The sequence below is a fragment of the Pristiophorus japonicus genome, chromosome 9 (genome assembly GCF_044704955.1).
Source record: "Pristiophorus japonicus isolate sPriJap1 chromosome 9, sPriJap1.hap1, whole genome shotgun sequence".
In the NCBI taxonomy this organism is placed as follows: Eukaryota; Metazoa; Chordata; class Chondrichthyes; family Pristiophoridae; genus Pristiophorus; species Pristiophorus japonicus.
Window position 1 is genome coordinate 50,221,439 of NC_091985.1, and position 16,255 is coordinate 50,237,693.

A 16,255-nucleotide genomic window follows, 5' to 3' on the forward strand; every position below is an offset into this window, starting at 1 on the left:
GAAAGGTAAATCGTTGGTAAGTATTCGATAAAATCATATACTCTGGAGTTTATGCTGAAGCAGAAACATGCTTCAGGTTTGGATGACAGAGAAACTTGTCAAGCTTCACTCTTGCAATTTAGGACATCAACTCAACCACTTGATGGTACACTGCCTGGTAACACTTCAGATTGTGTAGTATTCTACATTTAGGATAAAAACTGCACCACTTCCTCCCTCTCTTTCTCTCTCTGCGGCATTCGTGTAGGCATCATATTGCACTGTTTACCTCTAGCAGCGATGGACCCACTTTATATCTCACTTATTCTTTTTTTTATTATAGAAAAAAAGCTTCATGTATTCCTGATTTCAAAGTTACTTCCAGCATGATTAACTTTACACATTTCAAAACCGCGAGCAGTTTGGGAGCTGCCACTAATTGAGTCATTATTGAATTATTTTCCACAGGGTATTTTTATATACTTAATGTCTAAAATGATAGGCTTCACTTTTTCACTCACTTAAGCAAATGGAATTTAAGTGGAAGTTTTATGGCGATACAATCAATAGATACTGAACACATGTCAAATTCACTGAAGGTCATCTCTTTTCTCTTTTAGCTGTCAGTAAAGCATTTATTTGTTAAATGATTTTCCAAATGAGTTGCTGTAAACATAGACTAAGGATTGATAGATTTTGTCATGCATTAGTGAGATCACCTTGAGTCAAAGGTTATTCGGTGCTGTACTATATTACATGTTTCTGCAGTTTTAAAATATTTTCATACATAATTCATAATGACTATCTTTCATCACCTGTGCCATTTAATGATAATCTGTAATTTAGCTGACAAGTGTGTTTAAAAAATAACTACAACATAACATGTACATTATCATAACACTTAATATCATAATCCGCTTGTTGTTAGTGTTTATGACACAACATTCTTCTGTTCCTTTCAGTGCCTCTAAACATGTCTAATTGCAACATGCAAAACTGTCTAAGTGTAATTGATAAACTCAGAATTGAAAGAGCAGAGGTAGCTCCTCAGTGGCTCAGTGAGCAAAGGCTGGCTCAATCGTTCCCAGAAGTTAAAGTTTGGAAGTTCTTACCTTTTCAGTCTTCACTTCCTCCTATAAAATACTGCCTCAAAAACCCCAAACTACTGATTTACCTTTCCTTCTCCCTTACTATTTCCAACCTTGCTAATGTCCAAGACAATGGTATTTGGTCCTTCACACACATAAAAATGCGTTTCTCTTTTCTGTTCTTGAAAGCTGCTTGCTGCATTACTATTCCTACAACTCTGCCAATGGCATTGTTGGTTGCTAGGAGGAACCTAGCAACTGCTCTGGGTGACTGGGCCTTCAATTTTCCCTCTTGCTCTGAGAGAGGCTTATATTTTCCATCTCTCTGTGTTAGCATGTTGAAATCAGGAAGTCACCACATGGCGAATTGTGCGGATGATACTATGCTCTATTGCACCATAGCAACCCGACCATAACAGGCAAAATAATTAATAATCATGTTGTCATCAAAACAGTGTAACAAACTCATTTACAATTGGTCCTGGTGGTCCATAACAATTCATCATCATCATCATAGGCAGTCCCTCGGAATTGAGGCAGACTTGCTTCCACTCTTAAAATAATTTCTTGGGTGCATATCCAAAACATATTGCAATGCTTCCCAGATATCAAACTTCCTTAAATACCTCTTTAACTCAGGTGAACAAGATGAAGACCAGAAATGTGTAACTTTTTCTCAATCATTTCTGGTCCCCTCCAGAATTCGATGGGTGCCGGAAATCCAAGTGGGGTTCATATGTAAACTTTTGTCTGTGTGGAGCACCACATCCTGTCCTTATCCAATGTTCGCACAAATATATTTTCCAACAGGGATCTTCAGATTGTAATCACAAGTGGGAATCCTGGTAAATTTTTTCCCCTCCCTAGCTCAGGAAACTAGGGCCAGACTGGGGAAAATCCGAGATCAAAATTTCAGAAAAGGATATTTAATGAGCAGTTGCAATCTTTTTGTAATTGATAAGTTAGTAAATTCAAGAGGGGTATAATCAGCTTAAGCATTATTCATAAATGGTATGGTTGATGCCATCAGAAGAAGGGAGAGGAAATTACTCTTTGAACTTAACCAACATTCTGTCCGAAATGATGGATTACAGAGATTCGCTATCATTTACACATGGTGACATACATGATATCTAAGATCATAAAGATCTATTTTTTGTATTGTTCTTGCTATGTGGATGACTCTGGCAAGGCAGTATTGGTTACCTATCCTTAGTTGCCCTGAGGGCATTGATTCAACAACATAATGTGGGACTAGAGTCATCCCAAAGGCCAGAACAAGGCAGTGCCCTTTCTCTGAAAGCCAGTCTGGTTTTCAATCTCGTACCAGCCCACAAATTACCAGATTTTTATTGGATTTAATTTCATAACTAGCATGGTGAGATTTGAACTCACAACCTCTAGGATGCTATTCTTTATCAGTATCAAGATCTTGTTTTCAGGCAATGGAAACCTGAGTTTCTGTTCCTGGGCAAGGAACATATTTTCTAAAGCAGAGATTATAAGGCTTGATCTAACTAAAGTAATGGGACTAAATCAAAGGTCATTATTTAAGATTTCAAGACAATAGAAAAGCTTTTCCTGAGTCTGCAGGTGCACTGGATGTCCTAGGTGCAGCGAACATCAGAAAAACAGGTGGGTCAGGGTGCATGCTTATTAAGGAACCCACCCAATGTTCCTTCCACTAAATTTAATGAAAGAAAATCAGGCAGACTCCTTTACAGGCGTGCACTAAAACCCACTCGATATCCACCACACTTGAGTGTTCCATTGTGCCGGGGCTCAGACCTAGGAAAGTCTCCTCCACTAAATCCAAGAAAACAATTACAAATATCCAACCTCAAGAGATTTTAGTACATTGTCCTGAATGGAATTTCCTATTCAGCTTTATTCCAAAATATGGAATAAAATCAGAAAATTCTGGAAGTACATAGCCGATTTGTCAGCTTCTGAAAGAGAAAATAAAGTTGATTATGAAACCTTCATCAGAACAGGTTGGTACAAATAGATTTTTTTTGTTATGGATTTCCAATAATCACATTTTTTCTTTTTATATCTTTAACTCAGAAACATTCCGTACAGCACAAAGAACACTTCCCAAATGGCTGAATTGTTAGTGTTTGCTCCCCAGTGTAAGTGCTCCAGGCATGAATGAATTATACAATGGTCTTCTGATTGAGGAAAAGAAACATCCCAAACAGACTACCTCCAGTCAGATTCTCTGTTTGTTCTGCGGATAATCTCAGTGAAGCCTCTAAATGAATTTGAGGATGTTGTGTGCATCGCTGACAACTGTCAAGTAACAGTTCACTCGTGTGATCATTTTTTGTCACTTGTGTGAATTATCACTTCACTGGGCACTGAAAATATAATTTACGTTCGCAGAATAATCCTGCATAATTTATGTCATCTAATTTTCTAGGCTGTGGTTAAAGTATTGGATTCAGACAGAGCAAGAGGGCTGGTAGGAAAACACATTAGAAATAACTTTGATCCAAATGTGCAGCATTCATTTGATGATATCACTGCCACACTATAGTGAGAATTTTTTATGTTGCTTCTAAACACTTCACATTTTCTGAGCTTAATTTTAAATAAAGTACAAAAAGTTAGGCATCATTTTATTCAGCACGGTATCGACAACAATTGTAGTTGTCCAGATATGAAAAGTAACTTATTTAGCCAAGTATGATTATCTCAAATTATTGTACACTGAGATACCACTTATTTATTAAGTTGAATAAAATCACTAAAAATATGCACATGCACTGTGGATTCAGCATCATCATTATCAACATGTGGGCAAAATATCTGAATAGGCGTCCATTAGTCAGAACAGGACCTGTAGAGCTGCAAATTATCTCGCCTCTCCATTCCCTCTTCCAGGTTTTCCGACCCACTCTCATCCAAGCGGGCCAACACTCCAGATGACACTGCTTGTGCCCTGATCCCAAATGATCTGTAACTGCATCCCAAAAATCAGCACCATCCCATTTTTGTAAAGTGCTAAGACTACTGAACTGTGTATATACCTCTATGTATTGATCTGTGAATACAATGTGACCTAAAATGTATCAGCACAATTCATCTCAATTTGTAAATGTATATATATGAGTGTGTGTGTGCATGTGTGTGTGTGTGTGCGCGCGCGCGCACACAAGAGTTACAAACCATACTTCTGTGCACATTTTCTGTCAGCAAGTTCCATTCTTAGTTTCTAAGAGCACATTTATCATGCAGGGTGTCGATAAAACTTGTGCGATAATTACACCCATTCACCAGTGGTGCCACTATAATGCCTTAGCTTTGCATCTTCCAGATGCTCTGGTCCACGCAATATTTTACATCTCGGCTTTCCAAGTTGCTGTAAGCTTTGCTACTTAACTATACATAATATTAAATCAAAGTATTGTATAAAAATAAGGACAGAATACATGACTTTAAAATGGGGACTAAATTACATCTTGTAATGTCTGTAGCTCCACACTGTGGACACCTATGTTACTGCAGCTAGTACAGTTAATAAAGAGCAGGTCACCTGACCAGCAGGTCAGAAGATTCCGGAATCTGCAGCCATCTTACAGGTTGTGTGCTCTCCGAAGATATGACATTTGGCGATGACAATGGGATGTAATCGGATAATACAAAGCTGAAATTTTTGTTGGTGAAGGATTCAGCCAGCCGACAGAGAGATTTTGAGAGCTTCTCTGTTTTTGGAAACAGTTACAAATCCGAGGTAAATTACGAGCACACTTGGTTAAACTGTCAGAGTCAAACTGGCTGCCCCTATGAGAGTTATAGGGCATTTGGGGACATTTCAACGCGACCGTGAAAGTTTCAGAGCGTATGTGGATCGGCTAGAAATGTTTTTCACTGCAAATAATATAATCGAAACTCCCGGTAATGAAGATAATAACCGGGCAGTGTTGGAACAAAAAAGAGCTATATTCTTAACTGAGGCCGGGCCCGAGTTGTATTAAATGCTGATAAATTTGCGCTTGTGCCTGTCAAGCCAAAGGATACAACGCTGAAACAGATTCTAACTAAGTTAGAACAACATTACAGCCCCGTTCGGTTAGAAATTGCTGAAAGTTATTGTTTCGGAATACGAAATCAGAAGGCCGAAGAAAATATCAGTGAGTACATTGTAGCATTAAAAAAAGCTATCTATTCATTGTAATTTCGGAGACTGTCGGAACAGAGCATTGCGAGACCGCTTTATTTGTGAAAAATGATGCGATCAGAAGAAAGTTATTGACAGCGCCTAACTTGACTTTTGATTTAGCTTGTCAGACAGCTAGGTCGATGAGCATGGCCGACCAATATTCCCAAGAATTTTAGTCATCAGACAACTGAGGTGAATCGCCTGCAGGTTCAAAGTAAAAGGCGGTGGGCCCCAAAGTCTCAGAGCATTGACGTCCTGCTATCGGTGCCTGGGACAACATATTGCTCAAAGTTGTCCATGTGTGAAGGCAGAGTGTTTCTTCTGCAGGAAAAGTGAGCATCTTGCAAAGGCATGCGGACTGAAGGGTAAACCAGCTTTCAAAGCTATGAGTAGAAATCCCCAGAGACTATATAGCATGGAAGAACAACAACAGGACGAGGAGATGTTAGAGTAAAACGTCATCAGGAACACGAGGTTAACGGACGACGATTCAAAAACTATTATAATCCACATAGGTGTTGCAGGATTGAAGATACCCATGGAAATTGACACTGGTGCATCCGTGAATGTAGTACCGGAGTCGCTATACCTCGACAAATTGCGGGATTTCCATTGGAGAAAGCCAAGATACAGCTGCGAGGCTATTCGGGAGAGAACATTCCGGTGGTAGGTCGTATCACCGTACCAGTGAAATACAAGGATCAAGTTCAGAGCTTGCCTCCAATAGAAATGGCAGGAGACAAGCCTGCCTTACTAGGAAGAAATTGATTGAGAACACTGAAGCTGGATTGGAGTGAGATTTTTCGTGTTGAAACGAGATTTGCGTCAAAGGATGATGTCATCAAGAATTATCCGAAGGTGTTCTGTGAAACGGGCAGTCCAATTCAAGGCTTCAAGGTGAGTGTCAGAGTACAGAAGGATGCTAGATCGGTTTACTGCAAGCCACGTTCCGTACCATATTCATTGGAGGAGAAAGTTGAGCAAGAACTCAATAGACTAGAGACTGAGAACATTATTTCTAAGATAGATCGATGTAATTGGGCTATACCCATTGTTGTACCTAAGTCCGATGGTAAGGTAAGATTGTGTGGTGATTATAAAGTAACCGTAAACCAGGTTCTAGAGGCTAACATCCCCAATGCATTGCCAAATATAGAAGAATTGTTCACAACACTGACAGGGGGTCAGATTTTCTCAAAGTTGGATCTTACGAATGCCTACTTACAGCTTGAACTAGATGAGGTGTCCAAGTCATGCTTGACTATAAATATCTATCAAGGCCTATATCAATTTACCAGGCTACCATTTGGAGTGTTTTCTGTCCCTGCCATATTCCAAGGGGTAATGAACCAGATTTTGCAAGGTATTGAAGGGGTAGTATGCTATTTAGATGCCATACTAATTTCAGCACCAAATAGGCAAATCCATAATAACATATTGAATGAAGTCCTCAAACGGCTAGAGAAGCACAGGGTAAAAGTTTCTGCTCGCAAGCGTAAGTTATTTCAAAACTCAGTGGAGTACTTAGGGTACAGAGTAGACAAAGATGGTTTACATCCAACCAAGGAAAAACTGGATGCAATCAGAAATGCACACACTCCCAAGAATGTCATTTAACTTTGATTATTTTTGGGTCTTTTGAACTATTACGGGAAGTTCCTACCAAATTTGGCTACAGTATTACATCCACTGAATGAACTTTTGAAAAAACAGGTCCATTGGAAGTGGTCAAAGAATGCGATACAGCATTCAAGGAGTGTAAAAGTAACTTGATAGAGAGCACCATGTTATTTCACTATGACGTATCTCAGGAGATCAAGCTAGCATTTGATGCCTCTCCGTAAGGAGTTGGGATAGTAATCTCTCATGTATTAAGTAGTGGGGAGGAGAGATCAATTGCTTTTGCTTCACGCACTCTCAGTGCCTGTGAGCGTAATTATCCGCAAATCGAAAGGGAAGCTTTGGCATTAATTTTTGGGGTCAAGAAGTTCCTTCCATAAATACTTGTATGGTCATAAGTTTACTCTCGTTACGGACCATAAGCCCCTGACAGCAATCCTCCATCCAAAGTCCCCAGTTCCAACATTAGCTGCAGCCCGAATGCAGAGATGGGCGTTGATTTTGTCAGCATATACATATGATATTGAATACAGATGATCAGCTGATCACAGTAATGCTGATGCTATGTCTAGATTGCCTTCCCCATCACAAGTTACACCTGATAGGGGAGGTGTTCTATTTTTCATACATTGATGAACTGCCAGTCACAGTTGAAGAGATTGGTAGAGCAACCAAACGTGACCCAGTTATGTCAAAGGTGTATGATTATATAGCAAATGAATGGCCAAACCAGATAACAGACAAAGATATTCATCCATTCTTCATTCGTAGGAATGAATTATCAGTCAATAAAGATTGTATTATGGTGGGTGCAAGAGTGGTTATACCAAATAAATTCAGGTCCAAATTATTAGGAGACCTCCATGACCAGCACCTGGGAATGTGCTTGACCAAGAGTTTTGCACGCAGTTACTTATGGTGACCAGGTCTTGATAAAGGTATAGAGTACATCGTAAGTCAGTGTACGACATGTCAATCGGTAAGCAAGCAACCACCATCAGTACCATTACACCAATGGAAATGGCCTCCCAGGGTGGCAAAGGCTACATATTGATTTTGCTGAGCTAGAAGGACAACAATTGTTCATTGTGATTCATAGCCATTCGAAATGGGTCGAGGAATTTCCAATGTGGAAAATAACAAGAAGTAAAACATTAGATATTTTGTGAAGATTATTTTCTTCATTTGGCCTCCCAGAAGAAATTGTTTTGGATAATGGACCACAATTTCAGAAGAATTTGCACAGTTCACGAGCAAAAATGGTATGAAACATACCAAGATTCCACTGTATCACCCTGCTTCGAATGGTGCAGCAGAGCGCTTTGTACAATTGTAAAATGTGCCCTCATCAAACAAATGTTGGATCCAAATCCAAAGAAACGACAGTTGTCATTGGACCACAAATTGGCTAATTTTCTAATAATGTATCGTAATACTCCTCACACAACTACTGGTAGAACACCAGCAGAGTTGTTTCTCAAACGACAACCACGAACCAGATTCTCGTTGTTAAAACCAAACTTGGCACAGTCCATAGAAGAGACACAATTAAGATAGAAAGATAATCATGATAGAGGCAGAGTAAAAGAGAGAAGTGTGAAATTAAATCAGAAGGTGAGAGTGAAGAACCATCACCATAAATGGGTAAAGCGGTTACCAGTAAGAGTGGTGAAGATATGTGGTCCTCGCACAAATTTGGTCAAGATGTTTGATAATGGACAGGTTAGGTTTGTTCACATTGATCATATTTTACCCACAGACATGGAAGTAGTTGAGAGTGGGAGTGATTCAATTATTTCTGACTCATCAGATAGTTTTGATACACCAGTAGCATATCCTACATCCAATGTACTGGAAACAAATCTAAGAGAAAGTCAGAATTTAAGTCTGAGTCCGAGTCAGGAAAACAAACAGTCTGAAGTTAGAGAGAGTTCAAATGGAAATCAACGGCGTCCCTTGGAGGAAAACTTCCCTCAGGATCAGCCTCGAATGAGTTTAAATTCGACATCATGTTTGGAAGATTCTGTTCGAGAGCGAAGGTATCCTCTTCGAAACAGAAAACACGTGGTTAAGCTTGATTTGTAAATATGGCAAAATAAGTCCATATTCTTTGTTATGTATAACCATGCAAGTTATGTATGATAATTGTTTGGTATAATAACTTCTTCATTAAGGAGGGAGAAGTGTGATATCTGTAGCACCACACTGTGGATGCCTGTGTTACTGCAGCTAGTGCTGTTAACAAAGAGCAGGTCACCTGACCAGCAGGTCAGAAGATTCCGGAACCTGCAGCCATCTTACAGGTTGTGTGCTCTCCGAAGATACGACACATCTGCACATCCTGGTACAACTACTCCCCACACTCAGTCTAACTCCACTTAACTGAGGACCCCACTTGGTCATGATTCCCCGTGTACAATGCCACAGGAGATCGTTTTGTGTGTGTGTGTGTGTGTGTGTGTGTGTGTGTATATAAAAACATGTTGCAAATCATGTGAAATTGTGGTAATGTTTTGCTAAGTATGTATTGTTTTTTTTAGAAAAATAATCATTCATGATTTAATCCTTGATCGATGCCGAGCTGCCTCAGCAGCATGGGCAATACAATTGGATTCTGTGCCCCTTGGACTACGACAGGAAAAATCAGCCAGGATTCCCGTTCCTGATGGCGAACTAGTGTCCCGCGCCAGAAGTATAAATGTGTGGATGGATCTGGCTCGGCTGTGATGCATCCCCAAACCGCACCCCCCCCCCCCCCCCCACTCCCACCCCAACAACCCCCCACTCCCACCCGACCACCCACTTCCCACTCCCACCTGACCACCCACCCCCCACTCCCACCCCAACAACCCCCCACTCCCACCTGACCACCCACGTCCCACTCCCACCCGACCACCCCCCCTCCCCCAGACTCCACCCCACCCCACCACCCCCATTCAACCCAACACCCCCTCCACTCCACCCCCCCCACTCCCACCTGACCACCCACCCCCCACTTCCCACTCCCACCCGACCACCCATCCCCCACTCCACCCCACCCACCCCCCACTCCACTGCACTCCACCCCCCCCTCCACCCCACCCCACCACCCCCATTCAACCCAACACCCCCTCCACTCCACCCCACCCCCCCACTCCTACTCCCACCCAGCACCGCCCACTCCACACCCCCCCACTCCCACCCCACCCCACCCCACGCCCCCCCACTCCCACCCCAACCCCCCCACTCCTACTCCCACCCCACCAACCCCACGCCCCCACCCTCCCTGATCCAGGGTCAAATAATCTAATAATCTATCAACATTAATTTTCCAGATTCACACAAGAAAAATTACTACTTGGTTGAAGTACCAAGCCTGTATCCCTTTCGGCAAGTGTACGTCACTTTCATACTTGCTCTTACGCTAATATAACTTGTACTGAGGAATGAGAGATTTCACTACATGAGCAGGTCATATGGCTGTTATCACAGGATTCCATGTACTGCATTCTGTATGCATCTCGAGGATCAGGAGCTTTATACTCTTACATATCTTGTGTTTACTATGAGGGACTATTAATGAATTGGGTCCATTCAAGTTATTATTCCTTTTCATAGCTGGCGACCACTTTTTTATTGAATTGATTGAAACTCGGGATGGAGGAGGGAGGCAAAGAACAAAAAAGACATGCAGACAAATAAACAGAGAGGGAGACGATCACCGAAAGATACATGCAGAAAGAGAAGCACACACAGAGAGAAAGAGAGTCACTCACACAAAGAGGGCTACACAAAGAGACACACACAGGAAGGAGAGGGAATCACACAGAGAGGTAAACATACACAAAAGCACAAAGGAGACAGTCACACACAGATGCACGAGACACATACTAAAAGATACATACGGACAGAGAATATAGTATACACATACAGACAGACACACGCGTACAGATCTTCTGAAAGGGGCCTAACACTGGGCGCCCAAAGAGCCGACCAGGTTCCGGCAGTCGGACTATTTCAATATGCAAATCAGGCTCCTGAACACAATTGCTATTTTAGGTTAGGATTGGTTGGAATGTGCCCGATGCATGCTCTGATGATTTCCACGAACAATAATAATAAAGCGCCTTTAACATTGTAAAATGTCCCAAGGCACTTCTCAACAGTGTAACAAGACAAAACAGATAAATTTGACACCGAGCTACAAAAGAAGAAATTAAGGTAGATTCCAAAAAGCTTGTTTAAAGAGGTAGATTTTAAAGAGTGTCTAAAAAGAGGAAAGAGAGGTAGAGTGGCGGAGAGGTTTAGGGAGGGAGTTCCAGAGCTAAGAGATAGAGCCAAAGTGATCCAGCCGTGGTAAGTTTGATATTATTTTTGTCGTGTTTCCCCATGGAGAGTGCTTCTCCAGGCTCCACAAAAATAATTTGGGTTGCTGCCGTGCGGGACTCTCGCTTGTCATTGGAGGCCACAGGGGCTGCTGTAGAATCCGAAGTGGGCCCGCTCAGCGCTGACTAAATTTGAAAAGCTGCTCATTAGCGTACTCAAGGAGCATCCATCTGGGACACTTAAAAACCGGGCCCCATGAATTTAGCAGTGGGACCAATTCCTGTGCAAAGGCCCAGGCCATCCCACTGCAAGATTGGCATCCTTTGCGCCCAAAAAATGGGCATAACGCATATCAATCTTTATTCTATAGAGTCACAGTCACATTCAGAAAGAGATAAACAGAGAAAGAGACAAAGAAAGAGAGTGATACACAGAAAGGCACATATAAAATGATACCTACAAGCAGAATCATACACATATACACTTAAATACAGAAAGAGAGATGCATGTACAGAAAAAAGTATACATGCAGGAAGAGAGTTATAAATAAGGTGCCAAATACATATAAAAAGTGAGACTGAGGGAAATAATGATGGAGACAGGGGGCTCACTAATTGACTAATTTGTCAGCTTGCTTTGTTTCTTTTTACAACACTACTACAAAGCTACTAACCCCAGAGACTCACTCGCTATGTCGAAAACAAAATCCAATGATAATGGCAATCAGATGTCTTGTTGGTCATATTGTCCATATGGACTGATGAACCCATTCAACTCATTCCTTAGTACAAATAGCACTAAACACTACAATAAAAGCTGGGGAGCTGGAATCTACACAGAAACAAAAGTGGGTGGAGGAAGCACCCAATACATTATTTTCAAAGACACTGTGCTACAGGCAAAAGATTAAAGAGAGAATAAAAAGCAAGACGTATAAATTGAATTTGATAATACTATTCAGTTTCCGCTTGTTTTGCACCCAGATTACAGAATCAGACAAACCAGAGCTAAAGATCGGGTAATTTAAAACATAGTTGAGTTATGCTCAAAACCACTTACATTGGCCCTGTAATTCCACCCACTGGGTCCGTACGGAGTGTGTACGGACCCAGGAAGGCATCGGAAAAACCGGTTTTCGGCGCACAATGCACATGCGCTAAAAACCGGCTTTTCTGATCTGTCAAGTTTCTGGCTTGATGGATCCTCCGCATCTCGGGGAGAAAGACATTCCCACGACAGAGATTGGCCAATTGCCCAGCGAATGTCCTTAAAACTCTTGCGCCTGGTAAAAGCAGGTGCATAGCCTATTTTTACCAGCGTAAGAGTTTAAAAACATATCAAAAACATTCAAATAAAATTTAAAAATACATATTTATGTTAAAAATCCTGCCCACTCAGGTAATTTTATTTTAAACCATAATTAAAACTTTTTTAAAAAATCAGCAAATATATATTTTTTTCAAAAACATTTTTATCAACTTGAATTTCTATAATGTATTTATGTGAGGTGTTTTTTTAAATGTTTTATATAGTGTTTGAGTATTTGGAGGTGTTTCTCATTCATCGTAATAGAAATTTTGGACTTACAAAACTCCTATTACTCTGAATGAGAAAATACTTTACCGTGATTGGGTGTCCAGGCCCACGTGACTCCTATGGACTTCCCAACGTGAACGCACTCCGTTGTGCAAGAAGAGGAGGCCTGGAGTCCGGGATCTTTGTCGAGCGTTTGACCAAAAGGTAAGTGCGCATCTTTTGTCCTATTTTTAGTCGAACACCCGCGGGAAGAAGAAACTGGGATTTCAGGGCCTATGTGTTTTCTGCTTTCTTTTGCGCTGGTTCTAGATTCAAATTGCTCAAAGCAAATCCCGCCCACATAACTGGCCAAACCTCCAGGTCGAAATTGCTGAAATTCCATCAATTGCACTGGTTCAGAAAGGCTCTTCAAATTGCATTCATTTTCTTAGGCGCATAGGCATTAGTAGGCACATTTTTTAATATCAAAAATTATTTTTGCCAATAAACATTTTCAATTTTATTAATAAAACTGCACCAGGTTAAATACATCAAGTAACACTTTTTAATGGAAAGGCGAAAAAAGAGACAATTACGTTCTATTACGCTGCCCAATTGCGCTGGTTCATAGAAGATTTTAAGTTTGTGATTATACAAATTCATTTTAGCGGAAACTTGAAACGTAACCTAACCAACACAATTTCATGTGCGTTTTGAGAGCAATTTCCCAATTTTGCTCAAAGTGGAAACTCTCCCCAGATCTTTTAACCTATGGCTTCAAAAATCATGTGTGGCATTTCAGCTCTTTTAGTTCTATATTTTTAAAGGTGATCTTCATTTTTGGATTTGAATTTCAGACCTTTGTCTCTCTCTGTCTTCATTATACTTCTTTCTGCCTCTCTCTGTTCCACACACTTTTCTCTCCTCTGTGTGTTCCTTGCACCTCTCTCCCTGTGGTCCCCTGTACCTGTTAAGTGTTGTCAGGATGGTCGTATTAGATACAAGGCCTGGAACTTCAGATTGGCTCAAGAGTTGACGTGGTAGGATGGACCCCTGGACATGCACACAACCATGAGTCCTCTGTAACCAGAGCCAGTAGCGCGGTTTCCCAGAATTCTGTGGCTCCAGAGCAGCTGCCAGTGCAGTCCATAGTCACAGATTCCAAAGGTGTCACTTCTGACAGCACAGGATGCTCACGGTCTGTAACATCATGGAGTGAGCTGGCAATGAAAGACTAGCTTACGGCAGCTCAGAAATTTGATTTTAAAATGTATCTGTATCAAACTGAATCATTGTGAGGGTAGTATAAAATGGGACAATTCTTTGGATAAAGAAGTACTCCCTTACTCTAGGCTTGATTTCCCCTTTAAGTAACAGGTGAGTTTTCCCTTTTCCTGTAGATGGATTCCAGAGTCATCAACAGTTGAACTGAGACACATGGGGCAGATCTACCCAGGGTCACAGGGGAGCTGGGCCGCAGTAACCCCCACCTGCACCAATCTGTGGTATTCATTTGATTCCTTGCTCAAAAATCCTTTTTTTTTGATCGGATTGTTATTTTCTACCATATTTAAATCAGTTGGCAAGCACCTGAAAGGTGTATATTTTAATTTTTATTTGGACCAGATTTAAAAAAATGAAAAGATTTACCAAGTAGTTGAACTTCAGAAGAAAGAGTATGTTTGTTGGCGAAATTGAACTTTGGTTTCGAGTATTTAAGTGTCATTTTAATGCTTTGAATTCCTAAACCTGTTGTTTTATTCCACTGTTCGCCACATGAGTAGCAGCATCCTCGGTGAGCGCCTTATATTGTCTCTACATTTCACTATTTAAATTCAACAAATGTCCTCAACTAGATCAGCAGGTTCGGGCCATTCACAAAGACACCTATTGTAAACAATACCTTTAGTTGACCTCCGGCCTTACAGGAAGGCGATGGTGCTTCCCCGCCCCACCCAGTGAACCTGGGGCCCGGCGCCTGGCGGAGAAAGTCAAGCCCTCGAGTGCTGGCGTGTGGCCGGCCGCACGTCTCCCCAGCCCTTCGCTGCGGCGACTGCCCACCAGATGACGCTGCGCACCACTGAAGGCAGCTCGAGCGCCGCGCACTGACTCAGTCCTACAACCGACCGAAAGCAAATCGTTACCCTGCACATTGGGGATCTCTTCAGAGGAATCCCCAGGGGGTCTCTCGCCATCTGTTTGTACTCCCGAGCTACCACATTGCAAAGCGTTCTTGCTCTGTTAAATAAGGACTTGCGCAGGAACAGGAGAAGGCCATTTCGTCATTCAATGAGGCTGATCTGCGACCTAACTCCATATCCCCGTCTGTGGCCCATACCCCTTGATATCTTGGGTTATGTATGGACATGGGATTGCAGGCTTTCCACCTTGTAGGGAGTGAAAGATCTTAACAGCAGTGTGAGGCCCAACGGTTTTGTTTTGGAGATCGGACAACGTTTGCAAATGGCCAAAGTCAGCGTGGGGGCAGAAATAGGATGAATCATAGAAATTACAGCACAGAGAAAAGCCATTTGGGCCATCGCGCCTATACAAGTAATAGCTCTTAGATTTGACTCAGAGGTGAGAGTGCTACCAAGTGAGTAACAGCTAACACAATGTCCCTGTATTCTTCTATATTTTCCAAATACTTATCCAATTCCTTTTTTAACTGATCTTATAAATCTCTCCTTCAGTTGTTACTTGTGGTAAGAGACTGTTCCAATGGAAAAGAATCTACTAAATTCCTGATTTGCTCTTCTAATAACAATTCTTCATCTATGAGCATTGAAACAATCTTTCATTATTTACCTTCTCAAAACCATTCATAATTTTGAAAACCTCGATTAAGTTCCTCCCTTAAACTTCACTGTTCTAATGGAAAGATGTCCAATTTTTCTTGCAACTATAATCTGTCATTCATGGGTTCATTCTAGTCATCATCATAGGCAGTCCCTCAGAGCCGAGGATGACTTGCTTCCACACTAGAAATTAGTTCTTAGGTAACTGAAGAGTCCAATGCGGGGCCTATGATCTCTGTCACAAGTGGGGCAAACAGTGGTTGAAGGAACAGGTGGGTGAGGAGCCTGGGTTGTCACGTGCTCCTTCCGCTGTCGATGCTTGGCTTCAGTTTGCTCTCGGCGATAAGACTTGAGGTGCTCAGCGCCTTCCCGTTTGCTTCTCCTCCACGTTGGGCAGTCTTGGGCCAGGGATTCCCAGGTGTCGGTGGGGGTGTTACATTTTTTCAAGGAGGCTTTGAGGGTGTCCTTGAAGCGTTTCCATTGCCCACCTGGGGCTCGCTTGTCGTGTCGGAGCTCTGAGTAGAGCGCTTGTTTTGGGAGTCTCATGTCAGGCATGCGGGCGATGTGGCCCGTCCAGCGGAGCTGATCGAGCGTGGTCAGTGCTTTGATGCTGGGGATATTGGCCTGAGCGAGGACATTGACGTTGGTGCGCCTATCCTGCCAATGGATTTGCAGGATCTTGCGGAAGCCGCGTTGGTGGTACTTCTCCAGTGTTTTGCGGTGTCTGCTGTACATAGTCCACATCTCTGAGCCATATAGGAGGGCAGGTATCACCACTGCTCTGT

The 16,255-nt window shown here is 42.0% G+C and overlaps 1 long non-coding RNA gene across 2 annotated transcripts in view; it reads right to left on the reverse strand.

The window, feature by feature from the left end:
• LOC139272605 (uncharacterized) overlaps positions 1–14,717 on the reverse strand; it is a 28,048-nt gene extending 13,331 nt beyond the window's left edge. For both annotated transcript variants that reach the window (XR_011594904.1, XR_011594903.1), the window contains exon 1: positions 14,576–14,717. This is a non-coding gene — a long non-coding RNA (uncharacterized lncRNA). The remainder of the gene's footprint in view (positions 1–14,575) is intronic.
• Between the last annotated feature and the right edge of the window lie 1,538 nt (positions 14,718–16,255).